Source organism: Sylvia atricapilla, chromosome 1, assembly GCF_009819655.1.
Source record: "Sylvia atricapilla isolate bSylAtr1 chromosome 1, bSylAtr1.pri, whole genome shotgun sequence".
Lineage (NCBI taxonomy): Eukaryota > Metazoa > Chordata > Aves > Passeriformes > Sylviidae > Sylvia > Sylvia atricapilla.
Window position 1 is genome coordinate 63,661,334 of NC_089140.1, and position 16,808 is coordinate 63,678,141.

At 43.1% G+C, this 16,808-nt stretch overlaps 1 protein-coding gene across 7 annotated transcripts in view; it reads right to left on the reverse strand.

Annotated features, from left to right (window-relative positions):
- ATXN1 (ataxin 1) overlaps positions 1-16,808 on the reverse strand; it is a 362,269-nt gene that overhangs the window by 66,238 nt on the left and 279,223 nt on the right. The gene's annotated exons all lie outside the window — the stretch shown is intronic.

Consider the following 16,808-nt stretch of genomic DNA (forward strand, 5'->3'; position numbering starts at 1 on the left):
AGCATGGCAACGCTGGTGTGAGGAATATGCTTTCTGCAAAATGGGAAGCAGAGTTAAAAAGAGATTTCACTGAGACTTTTCAGAAATTCCCCCCAAAAAATGCTTCAGGTTGGCTTAATCCCATAATCTAGGTTTAGTTTGGTCCTTAGGGGTGAATTTTCCACAAAAATCTCCAAGAACTGCGATGAATGGGAAAAGGAACACATGAATCTTTTTTACTTGCACTGGTATTTCCACTGTCACACAGAGGAAAGTTTTTCATGTAGACTGAGCATTTAAGAGAGGTAAAAAATATGGATTCATGCAAGTCTGGACGGGGGACTATGTGAAAGGCACAAACCCAATGCATTTCAGAGGGACTTTTGGCTGCATACTCCCCATGATTCACAAGGAACTAAGTACCACACAGTCTTCGGACACTTTCCTCATTTTAAGGAAGACAAAGCAAATCTCTCAAAAATGAAGCAGTGTGGTTCAAATTCTATATTAAAACCCCTCAACTTTGACAATCATCTGCCCACACTCAGGCCTCAAAAACATTCTCATGTTACAACATTGCCAGTGTCATCACTCCAGGAGCAAATGAGAAGTTACTGCATAACTTCCCAGTGACCCAGAGCAAGGAGAGGATTGTTGAAACAGCAAGAATTAGAACTGTATGCTTAGGTAGGGACAGCAAACCAAGTGAAGAAACCTAAACCAGATGAAAACAAACAAAAAAGCCTTGAGAAGCCTACAAAAACACTCTGCAGGCTATGCAGCTGCTCTCTTCCTTGTAGTGATTTGCCCAAAGTTAGGCCATGGTGACACCAAGCAGGTTTCCATAATAAATTAATTGGTAGCTTTGCTTTTGTGGGCTGCAAGAGCAGCCTAAACCACTTGCCTTGTGACTTCCTAAGGTGCAACTTAGACACTCCAGGGCAGCTTCACTCTTAGGGGTGAGCAGGAATGCATTTCCCTTTCTTGGTTTTGGTGGGAGACACACTGAAGGTGAGGCATTCTCCCCAAGGACAGCCAATTTCAGTGCTGGCTGGACTCTAAATGAGCCTCCTTTAAAGAGCTACTACTCAGTCAGGCATTGCTCCCTGTTCCTCACTTTTTATGAATTATGAAGGATGCATGTTCCTGTGTGTCCTCTCTGGACAGGTTTTCTGCCTGGAAAGAAGTAAGAAATGGTAAGAAAGGAGTAGGGATGGTGGATAATGGGTAGGAAGGACCCTGCAAATGAGCTTTCATTTATTTCAGAAGTGAGTGGTTGTCTGTCTGCAGTACCCCACACCCAAATCTTACAGTCTGAAACAGAAGTTTGAGCAGATCTTCCATGAACTCGTGGTGAGTCTGAGCTAGACCACATCCAGCACCCAAAACACACAGCTGAGCCCCTGCACTGCTCCTACAGCAACTCCTGTCAGTGAATGTACTGTTGACAAAGGCAGGACTGCGCGGTGCCCAGCCACAGCTGCTGTTAGCTGTATCTTCCCCTCATCTCATGGAAGCTTTAAGGCAGCCACCAGGTGAAAAGCAGTAGCACTGCAAGTGGTGTCTGCCCACTCAATAAACCAACAGCCATTTTCATGCAAGCATTGCAGCTCAGCAGTTGTACTACAGAATCCCACAAAGTAGGAGACTTCCTTAATTTAGAAAAACTGCATACTCTGTCAACTACTGAAAATCTTGGTGTGCAGCAGAAAATGCTTTGAGTCAACAGTCTGAAAAGTAAATTTTTGTTTCATTTTACAGTGTGTTTGATGTTTTCAAGATGAGGCAAGGAGATGTAGTATCATATTTGAAATCTTCTCTGTTGAATCTTTTATTATTTTCAGATGATGCAATATGCTTTAGTTGAAAAATTTTAAAAAATTAAAAAAAAACCCCATGTTTCACAGTTGAGGCTTTGTCATATTCACAGTACTTAGACGTGTGCTTAACTTTCAATTAGACGAGCTGACTGCAATCAAAAGGACAAGAGGGTGTTAAAAAGGTAAGTGTGCCCTGAAGTGTTGTCCTGAACAAGAATTAGACACAACTATGTATTAGGTGTCTCTAAAATAGGCCTTTCATGTCTAATAAGTACAAATCACAATATAGGTTGTGTATCAAAGGGTAGGCAAGAGCTACGTCTTGAGGAAGAAGACTGAACAGAAGAAGAGAACTGAAAGCCTCTGGGCATAAGATGTGATTGTTTTATTAGAAGGAAGATTATCACATAGAGGCCAAGGATAAAGTTGAAACTTGAAAGGAATATGAGTCAGGGAAGCTGTTCCAGATGGCAGAGCCATGTGGGATGTGACTACACCATCTACTGTGGAAATAAAAAGGAAGAAATGAAAACTTAGTGTTGCGAGAGCATATAGGACCGACAGTAAAATAAGAAAGAACTGAGAGCAGTAGAAGGAAATTAAAGGCAGAGTGATGAAATGAGTCCTTCAGAAATTCTGAAGTGCAGCAACACCACTTCAATCAGCCAATACAAAAAAGGCTCAGTCACATTGCTTCAGATAAACCCAAACATCTCAGAGTTTCAGTGCCTGTCCAGAGCACATTTTCTCTGCTTTTGACAGATCATGTGGGCAGCTTCTCAGAAGAATCTCCAAGCATGCACTGAAGGAACAGTTGATTACCAGTATCCAATTACTGCTGATTCCATCCCTAGCGTTATCTCCAACATCACAAGTGAGTTAGACAGAATTATGTAAGATGGTGTCTTGGGCAACATAAGGCAACATAAGGGAGTTTTTAAAAAGTGAAAATTAGGCTGAATGTTATAAAACTTATTAACAAGTCCTTGGAGGCAAGTGGAGGAAGCCATGAGCTCTGGACACTGGGAACTTAATAAGGCTAACACCTTAAAAATACATTGCAGTGACCTGTCCCATCCTATCAGGAAAACAGACATGGCATGAAGCACATAAAAGCTCTTCTGCACCTCTTACTTCAATGCAAACAGGAGGTATATGAAAATAAATAAAAAATAATAACAGACAAGCTAATAGATAAAGATCTGAAACAGATTTAGGCACTATTTGCAGGCTGTAAATTCCCTTTTATTCAAAGATGGGATTTTCAATCAGAAGTTAGAGGTATCCTGCCTGGACTAATTAGTCTGTTCACTGTACAGCAGCCCAGGCTACTATCCATTATCATCCAAAATGACTGCAGACATAGGTGGATTTGGAAGCCAAGGTACACGTCGTCTGAAATCTCCATTCTCCACGCAAACACACACATGCATATTATGACTTCCTTGGCTTGGAGAGTCCTTTTGTTACATTTATGTACTCAAATGCCCAGCCAAAATGGGCTTTAACTACAATTTACAAATCTAAAGCCTCAGCAGTAATATTAAGTTCAACACAAGAGACTCTTATTAAAATGGCAAAAAAGTGTGTTACATTTAAATAACCCTGAAAATTATTTCAGAAGCACATCTGATCTTGACTTTCTTTACTGAAAGCCTAACCTTAAGTCTATCAAATCAATAACTAGACTTGGAGACTTGGAAGCTGACTTTAGGCTGCAGTATTTTTCCATGATTGATGCTTTTCCAATCATGTTCCTTCCTGGTCACAGCTTCTCCATTCCAAAGCAACTGAACCCTTAATCCACCTAAACTAACATTGTTGGAAACAACTGATCTCAATGAAGGTAGCTTCAGAGTCTTGGTCATCCCATAATTGCCTTTGTAGAAGCCATAGAGCCTGTGGTCAGTTGGCTACTTGTTTACCTGTCCCTTCTCCCCAGCGAAAGGATGCTTCTGCAAACATTCTTTCTTCAAAAGAAAACAAAAAAAAATCCAAAACACCAACAATCTGGAAATCTCTCTTGCAAAGGATAAACTCGTTCTTCCAGAACACAAGATTGATCTGACTGCTTTAAGCTCCCCTGGCTTTATCTGGGTGTGTAAATGAGACATCTAACTGCTACAGCCGTGTACGTCAGCCCGCCAGACACAAAGCAGTGCTAAAAACCAGCCTGCAACTCTTGCATATCTTTCACACTTATCCTTTCAGCCTTGAGGATGTTTTCTTGGTTAGTCAACTTTCAATCTATCTATTGTATATACAGTATTATTTAAAAACAGCACTCAGGTGTACAAGATAAACATGTGCCCCACTGAGTTACTAAACAAAAGATAATAAATTTGCATCCCCGTGAATTTACTACTACCATGGAGCTGCCTCCAATGTACAGAACAATACAAAACCAGAGTGCTGTGCCAAGTAAGTGAGAGGGCTCATGCAGAAAAAGTCCAGTGCTCTAGAGGAACAAAGAGCTGTGCAAGGGAGGAACTCAGCAGTCACTAAAAACAGAGCCTGCTGGACATTGAATGCATGTATTGAAGACACTGAGAGAATTTTTTCATGAGAGCAGGAAGGCTCTTGCACTTGGTATACATGGGGAGAAGCCCCACAGTTAAAAGGAAAGAAGGCAGCTCTCAATGTGCATTCAGTGCAGAAATTTAATGTGAGCAGCACGAAGGCAACAGAGCACAAGAACTTCGCCAAAGGTTCTAGGAAAGATTCAGAGCTCCCTGTAGCAGAGGAACCCAGCATTGTACAGAAGAGTGAAAACATCCCAGGAACATGAGAAAGTCATGTTTCAAGCAGCCAGAAACAAAAACACTTCCACGATTTTAAATGACAAATTCAGCCAAAGCCCTTCTAACAATACATCCCGAAGACTAGAGTGCAAGATTTGTGCACTGCTATCCCTCTGCATTTATCCATCTCTGCACCATCTTCACTCTGGTGTCCTTCAACTGCCCAGCCTTGCTCCACGTCCTGCCATGCTGGCCTGGCACCTGGGCAAGGGTTGCCACAGTCCTCTGGATGGGACTCACTGCTGGCCACCATCAAGGAGAGCTACCAAGGGCAGAGCTTGGCTGTCTCTTTCCTCTCAATGTCAGCAGTAGCTCCATCCTCTCACATCCCTTGCCTGTTGCATTTAGCAACAACAACAACAACAATAATTGTAGGAATTTAACTGTCTTTGAGACTTTTGCTCACTGCAGGATTTGTTGGGAATTAGCCAAGACAGTGTTACGGGGAGGTGGCGGGGAAATGGGGATGGACAATCAAACAGGCAGGCATCATCACCACCACACACACCTCATGTCCTTGGAATCCAGACTAAAAACACCCAGGCTCTTGAGCAGAAATACTCATGAAAACATTTCATAATGCTTTACCAAGGAGTGATATCAGCATCATTATCGGCATTTTATGGCTGCAGCACTGACTGGTCATGACATGCCTCAAGTCACCCATCAGATAACTAACTGTTCCTTCTGGTTCTGCCACTGTGTCTCCGGATTTCAAGTCAGTGCCTTACCAGTGGAGTCCTCCCAAATCACAAGCTGCACATGTGGAAATGGCTACAGGAGTTAGTATCTAAACACCAGCTATGCCATTTGCAGACAGGACAGAGAGGGAAAAATTATAAAGATATGACACAAACCATGAAATGCAATTCTCTGTCCAAAAGGCAAGACTGGCCTCTAATAGGTTCAGTGCACTTGAACTGTAGATCCATTTAATAAAAAGTTAACATAAGACAAAGCTGACTGTGTGATTGCTTAAATTAAGAACCAAAGCTGAATCCCAAAGAAGACTAAACAAGAGAGAAGACAGGATCTGACACTCCAGCTTTCTGATCAGGTGTCTTCTCACACTCCTGGGGGCCCCACTCTTAAAAAAACCATGTTTCCTCTGCTCTTCAAATCCAGCCATACACAGCACTATTAAACCAAACTTTACCAAAGCTGAACTTGTACCATTTTCTTTTGTTGCCTTTGCATGTAAAAGGATGAAGTAGTTGGTAGTTGCTCAAGAATAATTTAAATGATTCCTTATTTATTTAAAAAGCGTCCCTTATTTTTCCCCTTAGGTTTCAAATTCTTCCTATCAGAATTAATTATTACCAAGGGAAGATTGTTCCTATCATTATAAGATTAATCTAAAAACAATCTAAAAATAAGAAGACAGAACTTATTGAATTTACTTTTTACTCCAAGAAGTGATATGAAAGTGCAGCATTAATAGTTGGTTTGCTTCTCTAATTGAATATCCTTCTCTGTATCTCCTCTGTTCTTACTTTTTTCAGGTAAATATCAAAGGTACAATTTTCTTCCCTATTCCACCATGGAACTGGAGTCAAGTAATGCCCAGCAAGTCTCGATCTCTGCCACTAGTCTCCCACCTGCTGGTCAGCCTGACATCCGTGGGCTGGAAATGCCTCAAACTGTATTCCGTAAACTGTCCCACACTGCTGCTATGACAAGTCTTAGGACTGATGGTTCTCACAGGCAATTGCATTTCTAGTGACAACCACTGTCTGAGATGAAAGTTTCTGCAGTGCTTGTTTCAAGTTGCTGCATTGCTACCGTTACAAGTTATTGCATATTAATGCAATGTCAGAAGAAGTACCATATTGTGATGTCTGAACACAGCCTTGCCCTTATTTTGTGACCTCCTCTATTGAGGTGTCAAATTCTACTTCCCGGACCACCTCTGACCTGGATTAAAATAAATCAAGTGAAAGAATGCTGTCAGAAAGGAAAGACTTAAGAACACGTGGGAACAGTTCCCCAAATGACTGCTCCTCTCAGTCTGCTACAAACACATCCATATCCACTCTGATCAGGCAGGTAGTCTGGGTTAGAGCCACACGTAGCATTTTGAGGGTCACATACTGTTTGGATAAGGCAGTGGTCTGACTAAGAGCCATGAGAAAGCCTCCTACAGTCTCTGTTCCAGTAAGACGGTTTACAGACAAACAATCATCAATCTGCAAGTCCTCATCCCCCACACCATCTTTGCCAAAACAGAAATGGAAAGTACAAAAAAAACAAAAAACCCATAGAACCAAGAAGAGAGACTTTAATATGACAGATCTTTTCTAAACCAAATCACTTGGGTTTTCCGGCACAATACAGGCACTGAGACCCAACACATCTGAATGCAATTTCGGTTTCAGCTACACCGATAATGCCACCTTTGCACAACCACAATCAAAGTCTGCTGTGTTCTCCGCAACATTTTGAGGTCCTGAAGGAACATGCAAATAGAAATGCCTTCAATGAGCTTAAGTCATAAGTCTTAAAATGCCAATCATAATTCAATTAAGGACCATTTATCCTACTTCCAATTGCTTTCCCAAAAAAGCGATCCCCAGTGCTTTACATGTTACCTTTAGCACTGCTCTAATCAGACGACCAGGTTTGTGTTGGCATGGTGGTTTCCCTCTCTGACCAAGGATCAACACCATTTCCTACTGCTTCAAGGCTCCAGGCCTGACATGCCAGACAGCCTGAAAAGCATGCACAAGTTAACAAGCAGGCTCAGGGATCAAGCTTGTAAGAGAAAAAAAACAGCTACTTCAGGTCTGCAGTGAGGGCCATGGGGTGCAAACACTGGGATGCATCCCCTGCCACTAGTAGTCCAGCGCTCTTGCTTCTGCTGCTCCCCACTTCTAATTTCAGTGCAGTAATTTCAGTGAACAAAGCTCTTCCTGCTCTTTGAAACCATTTTTATGCAGTTAATTGGTGCAGATCTGGGAGCAAAATGAAAGCTGCCAGTCCCAACCTGACCATGGAGCAGCATTAAATCTGGAATTCTGATTGACTTGTTATGATGCTCCTGGCAAGTTACTACTAGGCAGCTTGACTGAAACCAGTAAGTAATGATTTAGAACTGGTGAAATACCTGCACTTCAGTGAAAAATTATGGACACATTGATTTCATATGTGGTTTATACAAAACAGACTTCCTCTAGCAAACGTGGAGTACAGCGCATTCTGAATCTACTCTGTCTTATACATGTGCCAGGGTGTGCAGAGCCAGCACACATCTGTTTGCAGGAACAAAACACATCCCTCTAGTACTAGACACACTGAGCCAGTGTTTACACACTGATCTGCTAATAAGGAGGCCCGGGAATTCCAGAACACAAGATTTATATTTATTGCTATTTTACATTGCCACAGAATGTGCCAAGTTTGGGCACTTTAAATGATGAGGGCTGCTATTGCACGTTCCCTTATCCGTCTTTCACACAACTGCGTTACTGAAGCATCCTGATAAGAATGTCTAAAATGCCTGCTATGTTTTAAAACAGCAAAGTCTTCCTTTTCAGCTCTGACCCAGCTATTTCAGTCAACAAAGCTCTTTCTAGCTTTTCAAAACACTTTCTACTCGCTTAATGGTTGAGATCATACTGACTGTCTTAGAGACTGCAACTCCCCAAAATAATACAGCACAGCTATTTATTCATGGCTTGATGTGATATTTTGAGGACTACTATTTCACAATATGGAACGAAACATGAACATCCATCTTTTGATGAGATCCAAGTATCACACTTCAAAACATCATACACAGAACATTAACGCACCTTTTAAACGAAGAGAATCAGGAAACTGTGCAACTAAAAGGACCAACTTGCCAAACCCAGCATATGCTTTTGCACTTGCTTTTCCATTCCCAGGCTTGCTCAGATCAATGTATATATAGATAGGCATGCGTGTATGTGTGTATACATACGCATTTGCTCTCAACTGCATCACCCAGGAAAGTGCCAGTCAGAGGAAGAACAGTCAGGGAGTAAAAAGCCACTTCTGCTATAATGAGGGAAAAACAGTTTTATTTGTTGTCATTTTGGGACTGTCAAGGTATTTTTTGATTGTTTCTTCTAAAACCTGTCTTCTGTAAGCTTACTCAGTGTCTTTGAAAAAATACTTGATAGAAAACTTAGCTGGAGTTGAACGTTAAAATATCAAATTATGAAAGTCACTTATCCCTGCACTCATTTCATTCTGCAAGAACTCCGCCTGGGAAGGAATATGGGAGAGGTGGAGTGGGAAAAGAACAGCTAATTAGCGAGGTTTCATGATGTAATTCAGCATGCCAGCCCATTTTTCTGTCAGTCCTGCACATTCTAAGTTCTTCACACTTTTATTCTTCAGTTTCACCATTTCTGGTTGTCTGCCTTGGTCCTTCTGTCCCCTCACACAATGCCCTCAACTTCCTCAGGGCTCCAGAGCACCACCTCCAGAACCAGGAAAGTCATTCACGTGCAACAGAACGAACAGGACCGAAGACATCCAGCAGGATGTGTTTCTCTGAGAGCAACAAACCTACAGGCTATGAGCTGCCCGAGATCTTCCCCACCACTCAGTACCTTCACTGCAGTCCCAGCAAGTCACCCAAGGCCGAGGGATGCTTGATAGCCCGTACAGTCAAACTGCAGGCAGTACCTGTGCTGGCTGCCCCGCTGCTGGCACAGACTCGTGGGCTCATGAGCAGGCTCAGGCATTCAGAGGGTACACTGCAGGGCAGAGCTGTACAGACACACTTGTTTGACTCTCTCCAGTGTCAGGCAGCACCCTGCTCAGTCTAATTAGCATAAGCAGAGAAGATGTAAGGAGAGAAGCGAGGCTAATTAGCCTGAGCAAAGCACCTTGTGAGCTTGGGAATCTCTGCACAGAGCTTGGATGCACAAATAGATGTACCCATCATGACTGAGCCTTCCTTACTCCCTGCAGTCAGCAGGTATTTCATTATGCCCAAGAACTACTTACTGCTGAAGCAACGTGTCTTGTCATGTGAGAGCAGAGTGGGGTGCTTCCTCGGTTCATAATGCTGCTTTTCTGAAGCAAAGAACTGCAGGGATCTTATCGATCAACATATAATGCTTTCTCCCATAGCACGTGCTTAGACAGATACTCAACAGTCTTCCTTTGCATGATCTTTTTTGAGGGAAGAGGATCCTCTTATGGTTGCTGTGTATTTGTTTATTTCTATTTCCTTGTACACCATTCTAGGTAGTTGAAAAGGAGAGGAAGAACACAATGCTGAGAATAGTTTCACTACTTCACTGTACCTTCCTCATCTCAAAATACTCTCCAGATGGAAAGAGTTTATTTGGAAGTAGGCAAGCAGAAGGCTGACTGAAGAAAAGTGATAATTACATTAGAATAATAACAACAAGAAAACCCGGAGCTAATGAAGCCTGACGGCTTCATTTAATTTAAGAAGAGACTTCACCCTATAATGAAGACATATAAAGCTCTACAGCTCACTCACCCTTTCTACAGATGCCATCAGGAGCAGCAGGACTGCTTACTAAGCCAAATCCTTTCAGAGGAACTGGTCTGACTGGTCAATAACAAGAAGGAAGTGCTTGTACTTATATCTCCTTGACAGCTCTGCAGGCTAGCCCCCAGGTTGAATAAAGATAGTTATACAAATGTTTTAATAGTTCTGGAAAAAGTAAAGAGGATCCTGGTAATTTGCACTGTGGAATTAATGGACGTGTCTTAACTCAGAAATATGTTACAAGGACCTTCCCTCTTCAAAAGGCAGCAGTACATGACTGAGTGACAAAGAGGTATTATTTTGTCTCTCTCCCCTGTAAGAAGCTGATTCTTTAACAAAGTCCCTTGTAGAGCGCAGCTTTACAAAAAAAAGGCATAAAACCAAAACAACAATAACAACAAAAAAACCCCCAAAACAAATCCACCTCCTTTCAAACAATGTAAAATAGGCCCAAAACATTTTAACTGTGAATATGAAAAGTGTCAGTTCCTCCTGTGCTCTTCCTGCTGCTCCACCATGAGTGTAAAACTCCCTTTTATTTAGCCAGAGGTTCATGTTACCTGAAGTTTCTTTTCGTCAGCTATTTGCATCATGAATGATAAATCAAGCTGCTAAGAAAACAAGTTTTATCTGTCAGAGAGACAAACTCCTTGGAGCTGAAGGCTTAAAGCACAATTTGCCGACTGCCTCCATTAAGGACAATTCTGTTGCAAGGAATCTCCACAGCTCCATTTACAAATGTACCCCATCCAGGAAGCTGACCCACATTTTGCCCAGCTTCTTTCAACTGACACAGCTTTTGTAATGTTTTAGCAGGATTCACTGAAGTCCAAATACTGGAAGCGAGACAAAGGGAATTTATAAATCACCACCCCAATTCTGACTGAAGGTTGCCTGGCACAGAAAACTCCAAATATTGTTCCTCACTCCCCAGACAGATTTCTTCTATCACTAGTGCAATAAGTTGGTAATAAGTTGCACTACTGCAACAAACATTATTTGCCATAGTAGGGAGGGTCCTCTTTTATTTAAAGAGCTGCCAGGAAAACTCATTAGAAATAAATAAAAAACAGTATCTCCGATTTCCTTAGTCTGTCTCTAGTTCTGACACCTCAACAGGAAAAGAAGCTAAAGGCAAAGCTGTCAACTTGCTTATCTTCTTCCTCTTGACCTTTGTGCCATCAGGTGCCTCTGAAACATTCATCAGTGTCTGTAGCTGGAAACAGCAAAGCTGATTAACAACAAGAAACATAAAACTCACTGAGAAGGAAACCTGATAGCATCAATACATCCAGTTTGAATAAAAGTATCTGATAGTCCTTCCCAAAATATGCATCCAGGGTCAACATGCCTAGCAGGCTGCAAACAAACCTGAAATAAATATGAATGAACAAGTTGTTCAGAATACTATTCTGCTACAAAGGGCTCATGATTCCTCCTAACTAACCTACCACTATCAGCAGCCTTTCCTTTTGAATGCACACTCCAAACAGAAAATGGGAAAAAACTCCTCCCTAGGACAGCTTAATTTATATTCTCTTCTTGCTGCTGCTGCCACAAACATTATCAGCTTTGAGAGAAGCATTGGCAGGTTATGAGATATTGTTAGGGTCATCGTGGGTGCAGCAAACCAGCTCACCAGTGATGCTATCTATCACAGCAGCAGAAGAAAGAGGCAGTGAAACACAAGAGGCATAAGAAAAGAGGAAAAAAAAAATCTCACAGGTGTGAGACACCTGTGTTTTGACCAGCTTCACCCCAGACACAACCTGCAAATAGGAGGGTCGCTCTCACACCATGCTATAAACTTGTGAAGGTTGGGCTTGGTTCACAATGCTGCCTCTTGGTTTCACTGGAAGTCTCTTGGACCAAGCAGAGTTGCCAGCAAGGATCAGAAATTTCTCCAGCTGACAACACCAAGTTAAAGATAAGGAACCATAACAGAATGCCAAACCATAGGAGATGCTTTTCGTGGTCTCGTGGACCACACTGGTATTGTGATCATTAACAAAGGCATTATTCACCTGCCTGCCTTGCTGCATTTACTCGCTCCAATGCACTGTGCACTAGGACTGCCTGGACTTCTCTAATGCCAAATCATGAAACAAAGCTGACAGCAAAAAGCTGGGGCAGCAGTTAAAGTGACTGCCAAAGAGAAATCTGTTTGCTCAGGCAAAAGCTGTTCTCAGTCCAAACATGGGAGTCATAATCTTAGAGCCATTTGCTTGGAAGACAATGAAGGGAAGGCAGAACAGACTGGGAAACTACAGCTTGCCACAGTAAAGAGGAGAACAATCTTTGTGCCCAGATTTCTTTGCTCTGCAGGGTAAGTTTTACAAAGCTGACAACCGGTAGCAACATGTAGTGGCCTCAGGCATCATGCCTGCCTATCAAAGGCTTGGATTTTAGCCCTGGAAAAATTACAGCTTCTCAATTCTCTGGAACCTATAACGGACAAGAAGAAAGCAAGAGAGTAATGAATGACCTAACTAAAAATTATTTTAATACATGAATTGCATACTATAAGCCATAAACTTAGGAGTGCAGGGAGAACTGGGAGGAGATGTGGATGAGGAAAACATCATGTATTGACAGGAACACCACAGCCACAGATGACAAAAGACAACCAGCCGGGGCTGCTACAACAGCAAAGTCATCTACTGGAGTGGTAGGGGCTGGCATACTGAATGGAAAGTATGGGTCCAGCAGACAAGCCCTGGAGACAAAAGAGGAAGCTCAGCAGTTCAGGCTGGAAAAGACAGTGGGGAAAAGGCAGCTTAGGAATCATTAGTTGAGGAGCCAGCCAGCAGGAATACGGAGAAGACAAAAGTAAATCCAAGGAAGCTGCACAGGTGTGACCAAAAAGGGTATTTGGTCCTCTGGAGCACTGGTGGCTTACAGCTTCACCCCTGCACGTCTTTCTGCAGGACTTGAAGCCACCCTGGCCACCTCTCTGCTTGGTGGATAGTGCAAGCAGGCACAGCCCAGCTCTCACCTGCTGTCCCTAGGTGTCCATACACTGATCATATGGGGGATCCCCCACGAACAAAACAGCCCAGCTGCTGCCAGCTGCCAAAGCCAGTTTGCGACCCATACAGTCTGAGGATGGCTGTGGCTTCAAGGCTGGGAGAGGGGATGAGCTGACCTGATGCACAGAAACACCCACCCCCACCTACTTTGCATCTGCACATGCACACTTGCCCTGCAGGATTTCTGCAACATCCATTTTAATCCAGTGTTCAACAGCTAAAGTAAACTGCCAAACTGAAGGCCCAGAATTACGGTCAGAGACTTTTTTTTGAAGCCCCACAAGAGATTCAAACTGTTTCGGCTTCCTCTCCCAAACGACAGCCTTGGGCTGTTCTTGCCTGGCTGCTGGAAGTCTGTGACGTGAAATAAAAGCCAGGAAATATGACTTTCTGAATAAACATTTATTTGGTGAGAAATACTTCTGATTTTTTGGCAGAGAAATGGCAGAAACCTGAAGTCCTATGTATAGCATGCCTGCAGAGAGCAATTTCTATTTAAAGGGAAGCTGCAGCTGTCTGTAGCTCTTAATGAAGAATAATGCCTAGGAATAAATTACTGCTGTTTCTGAGAGACATTTCTCAAATTAAAGCAATTCTTCCCTTTTTCCCTCTCACTATAAATACCAAGTGGCATGTACTGGGCTGTTGTTTGGAAGAACGGACACACGCAGCTCTGCTCTTTTCTCAGCAGCCTGGTAATTTCCATAGAAAACCACGGAGTGATTTAGCATATGGATAATACTAAAATTATACAAAAGCAGAGACATCTAGAATCATTATGTCTGCATGTGTCAAAGCTTCCCATCGCTCTTCCAAGGTGTGTACAGCTCAGAGCAGAAACGAGGCATCACCTCCACGCACGCCACAAGCGCGGCGTTGAGGCTCCAGGCGTGGGAGATGGCCGCTCCCAGAAAACCGCCGTGAAAGGCTCGCTAACCTTCCATTTCCATCACTTGCACAGGCCTCCTCCCCGAGGGGCTGCTGCAGCAGCAGGATGGGCAGGCGGAGAAGGTGATGCTCTGGGGAGAGGGTGTGCCTGGGCTGCAGCCAGCCTGACCAGGCAGCTCAGGAAGCAGCACTGACATCAGCTCCAGGAGCTGTCGCTCCCAGACCCGTCGCAGCTCCACGTGCCAGGAAAAACAGCTGGCAGCCAGGGGGAAGCACACAGGAGATAGGACCCAGGGTAAAGGAAGCAATGAGGGCCAAGGAACAGAAAAAGGAGGCAGCAGCTCAAAAATGGGATGGAACTGGGGCTAAGCCATATGCAACCACAGTCCCCTAAGACCCTCTTTGGAGTCAGCCCTTCCAGCAGCAGGTTCCCACTGAAGGCAGGGCATAGAAGGCCTGTCTGGGCTAGAAGTGGGGATGTTTACTATCCTACCATCTGCAGTTTGCCCAAAATAACAGTTATAGATATGAGATCAACCAAACACGTTTCTGTTATTGACACATACTGGATTTAGAGATTTATTTTCCATTTCCCACAAACCGTGCCGAGGTTTTCGCATAAGCACAGAAAAAAAAATAATGTGAAGAAATGCCTGCGAGTGAGGAACATGGAGAGTTTATTCATTGCTCCTGTTAGAATGTGTTTGTGCTTGTGTGGCTAGCACTCCAAAAAAGCTGTGGCATATGTTTTCAGAATGAAAAAAACCCCAAACCTCAGGATACCTACATCCTACCAGAAAATTACAAAACCATATGCTGGAATACACAAGGCACCCTCTGGCAAGAGCAAAGGAGCCTCGTCTTGCTTCATTTTTAGCCTTACTAAAGTAAATGTTCCTCCTTAATGAACCCTCCTGACATCCCTTTTTGTCTCCCCAGAAGTGGAATATGGACTTCATTTGTACAAGCACTGCTATTCCAGAAATGCGTTTCATCCAAATGAAGAGAGCAGGAAAAAGGAAGCAAGAAATTTGTACTGTTTAGTAAACAGGCAGTTTCTAGGTGGATACAATTCTAGGCCCCGATTTACTGCATCCCTCCCTCCTCACACCCCACACACCCCCCCCCCCCCCCTTCCTCTGGAATTTGCCTGGGTGGCAGAAGGAGGCAGCAGAAGCAAAGAGAATAGCTACCACTTGCCCTCGGAAAGGTTTGATCATTTTTCTCACATCTTAACATGACAACACCCTGCAAACAGGGAAGAGAGAGCAGTATTTTTCAGTAAAATCACTGTATGCCAGTATTTCCTTTCAGGAGAAACATACCCCCTCACCTCTGGTATTCTTGTCACCCTAAGAGATTAAAGAAAGAGGAGAAGAGGAGCCTAGCTGACTGCCTCCTTCTTGCAGCAGTGTCTCCAAGCAGACTCCAGGTGATGAAATACACTCTCAAGGAACTGCTAAAAAGCTCTCCATCACCTACAAATGATTCCTCAAAAGGAACCAGGGCTGGATGCCAGGGTAGGAGCAATTATCAAGAACACTTTTGCCCATCCCTACCTGGTGAGAAGAGTGCCGCTTTTTCTGCACAAACCCAGGCCTCCTGACTGTAATCAGGGTTTTGGCACGACAATAGGAGAACATCACACTGTGCTTTAAGTGGGCTGATTTTAAACCCTGTCTCTGTTTAGGACAAGGCAGAATGTAAGGATAACACTGATGGCATCTTCAACAGATATCCCACCCCCTGCAATGGCTGACGATTGCCTCTTTCAGTTTATCTGGCTGATCTGGCACACCACATACCTTACAGGACCTAGGGAATGCTCTTATTCACCTGACCTGGTGCTGCTGTTGCAATCAGTGGAGGTGATTGCAACATCTTGAACAAACATCTCCTGTTATCTCAACAGCTCTGCATGCTAGGATGATTGTTTATTATCATTATTATTATTACTATTACTATTATTATTACTATTATTTAAGGCAGTTCTCTCTTGTTCTAGGATGCCACCATGCAAAGTAAGCACTTGTGGTTTTAAAGAAGCCTTTCAAAGTGTGGGAATAAGCTGATATGGCCACATCTGCTTGGCTACACAGACAGTGAGAAGTTCCACATCTCAGAGGCCCCTTATTCATCTTAAGAATAAAAAATTTTCAGTGACTTCTCTAATATTTATTTTGCAACTGGCTCTTGGGAAAGCAGCATCACTCAGACTCTGTCTCAATCTGCTTCCCGAAGCCTGAACCCAAAGGAAAAATGCAGAGCAAAGACGGACATCCAACTCTGAGAGAGCTGGAAGGCACACCAGAAAATGTATTTACTACATTAATGGAAAGTGCACAAACTAGTTTGCTCAAACTGGAAGAATCTGCAGCTTGTTTTATCACTACTAACATCTTGGATGACCACTGCATACTTTGGGCATAAGAATGAAATACTAACTTGCCTAACTTGGAAATCCCCATGGCTCTTTCTTAAGAAAAAAAGTAAGGATTATTCTAAAACCTGGCAGGCAGAGAACTCGTTTTCCTCTTTTTCTGAGAATGTTTACATTTGATCTGCATATTTGCCCATTCCAACCCAGAAAAGCAGTGGACTTCATAAGAAAAACAATGAACATAAAAATATTCATGCCTTCTCTTTAGCCATCCCTCATGGGAACATGTTCTTTTATTAATGCCACGGCCGAATCAAGGTCTCAGTTGGCTGACTGTGTTTCCCTCAGAAAGGTGTGCTACTCCAATTCCTATGAACACAAACCTCTGAGAGGAGCATTTGTATTGGAAATACTTAA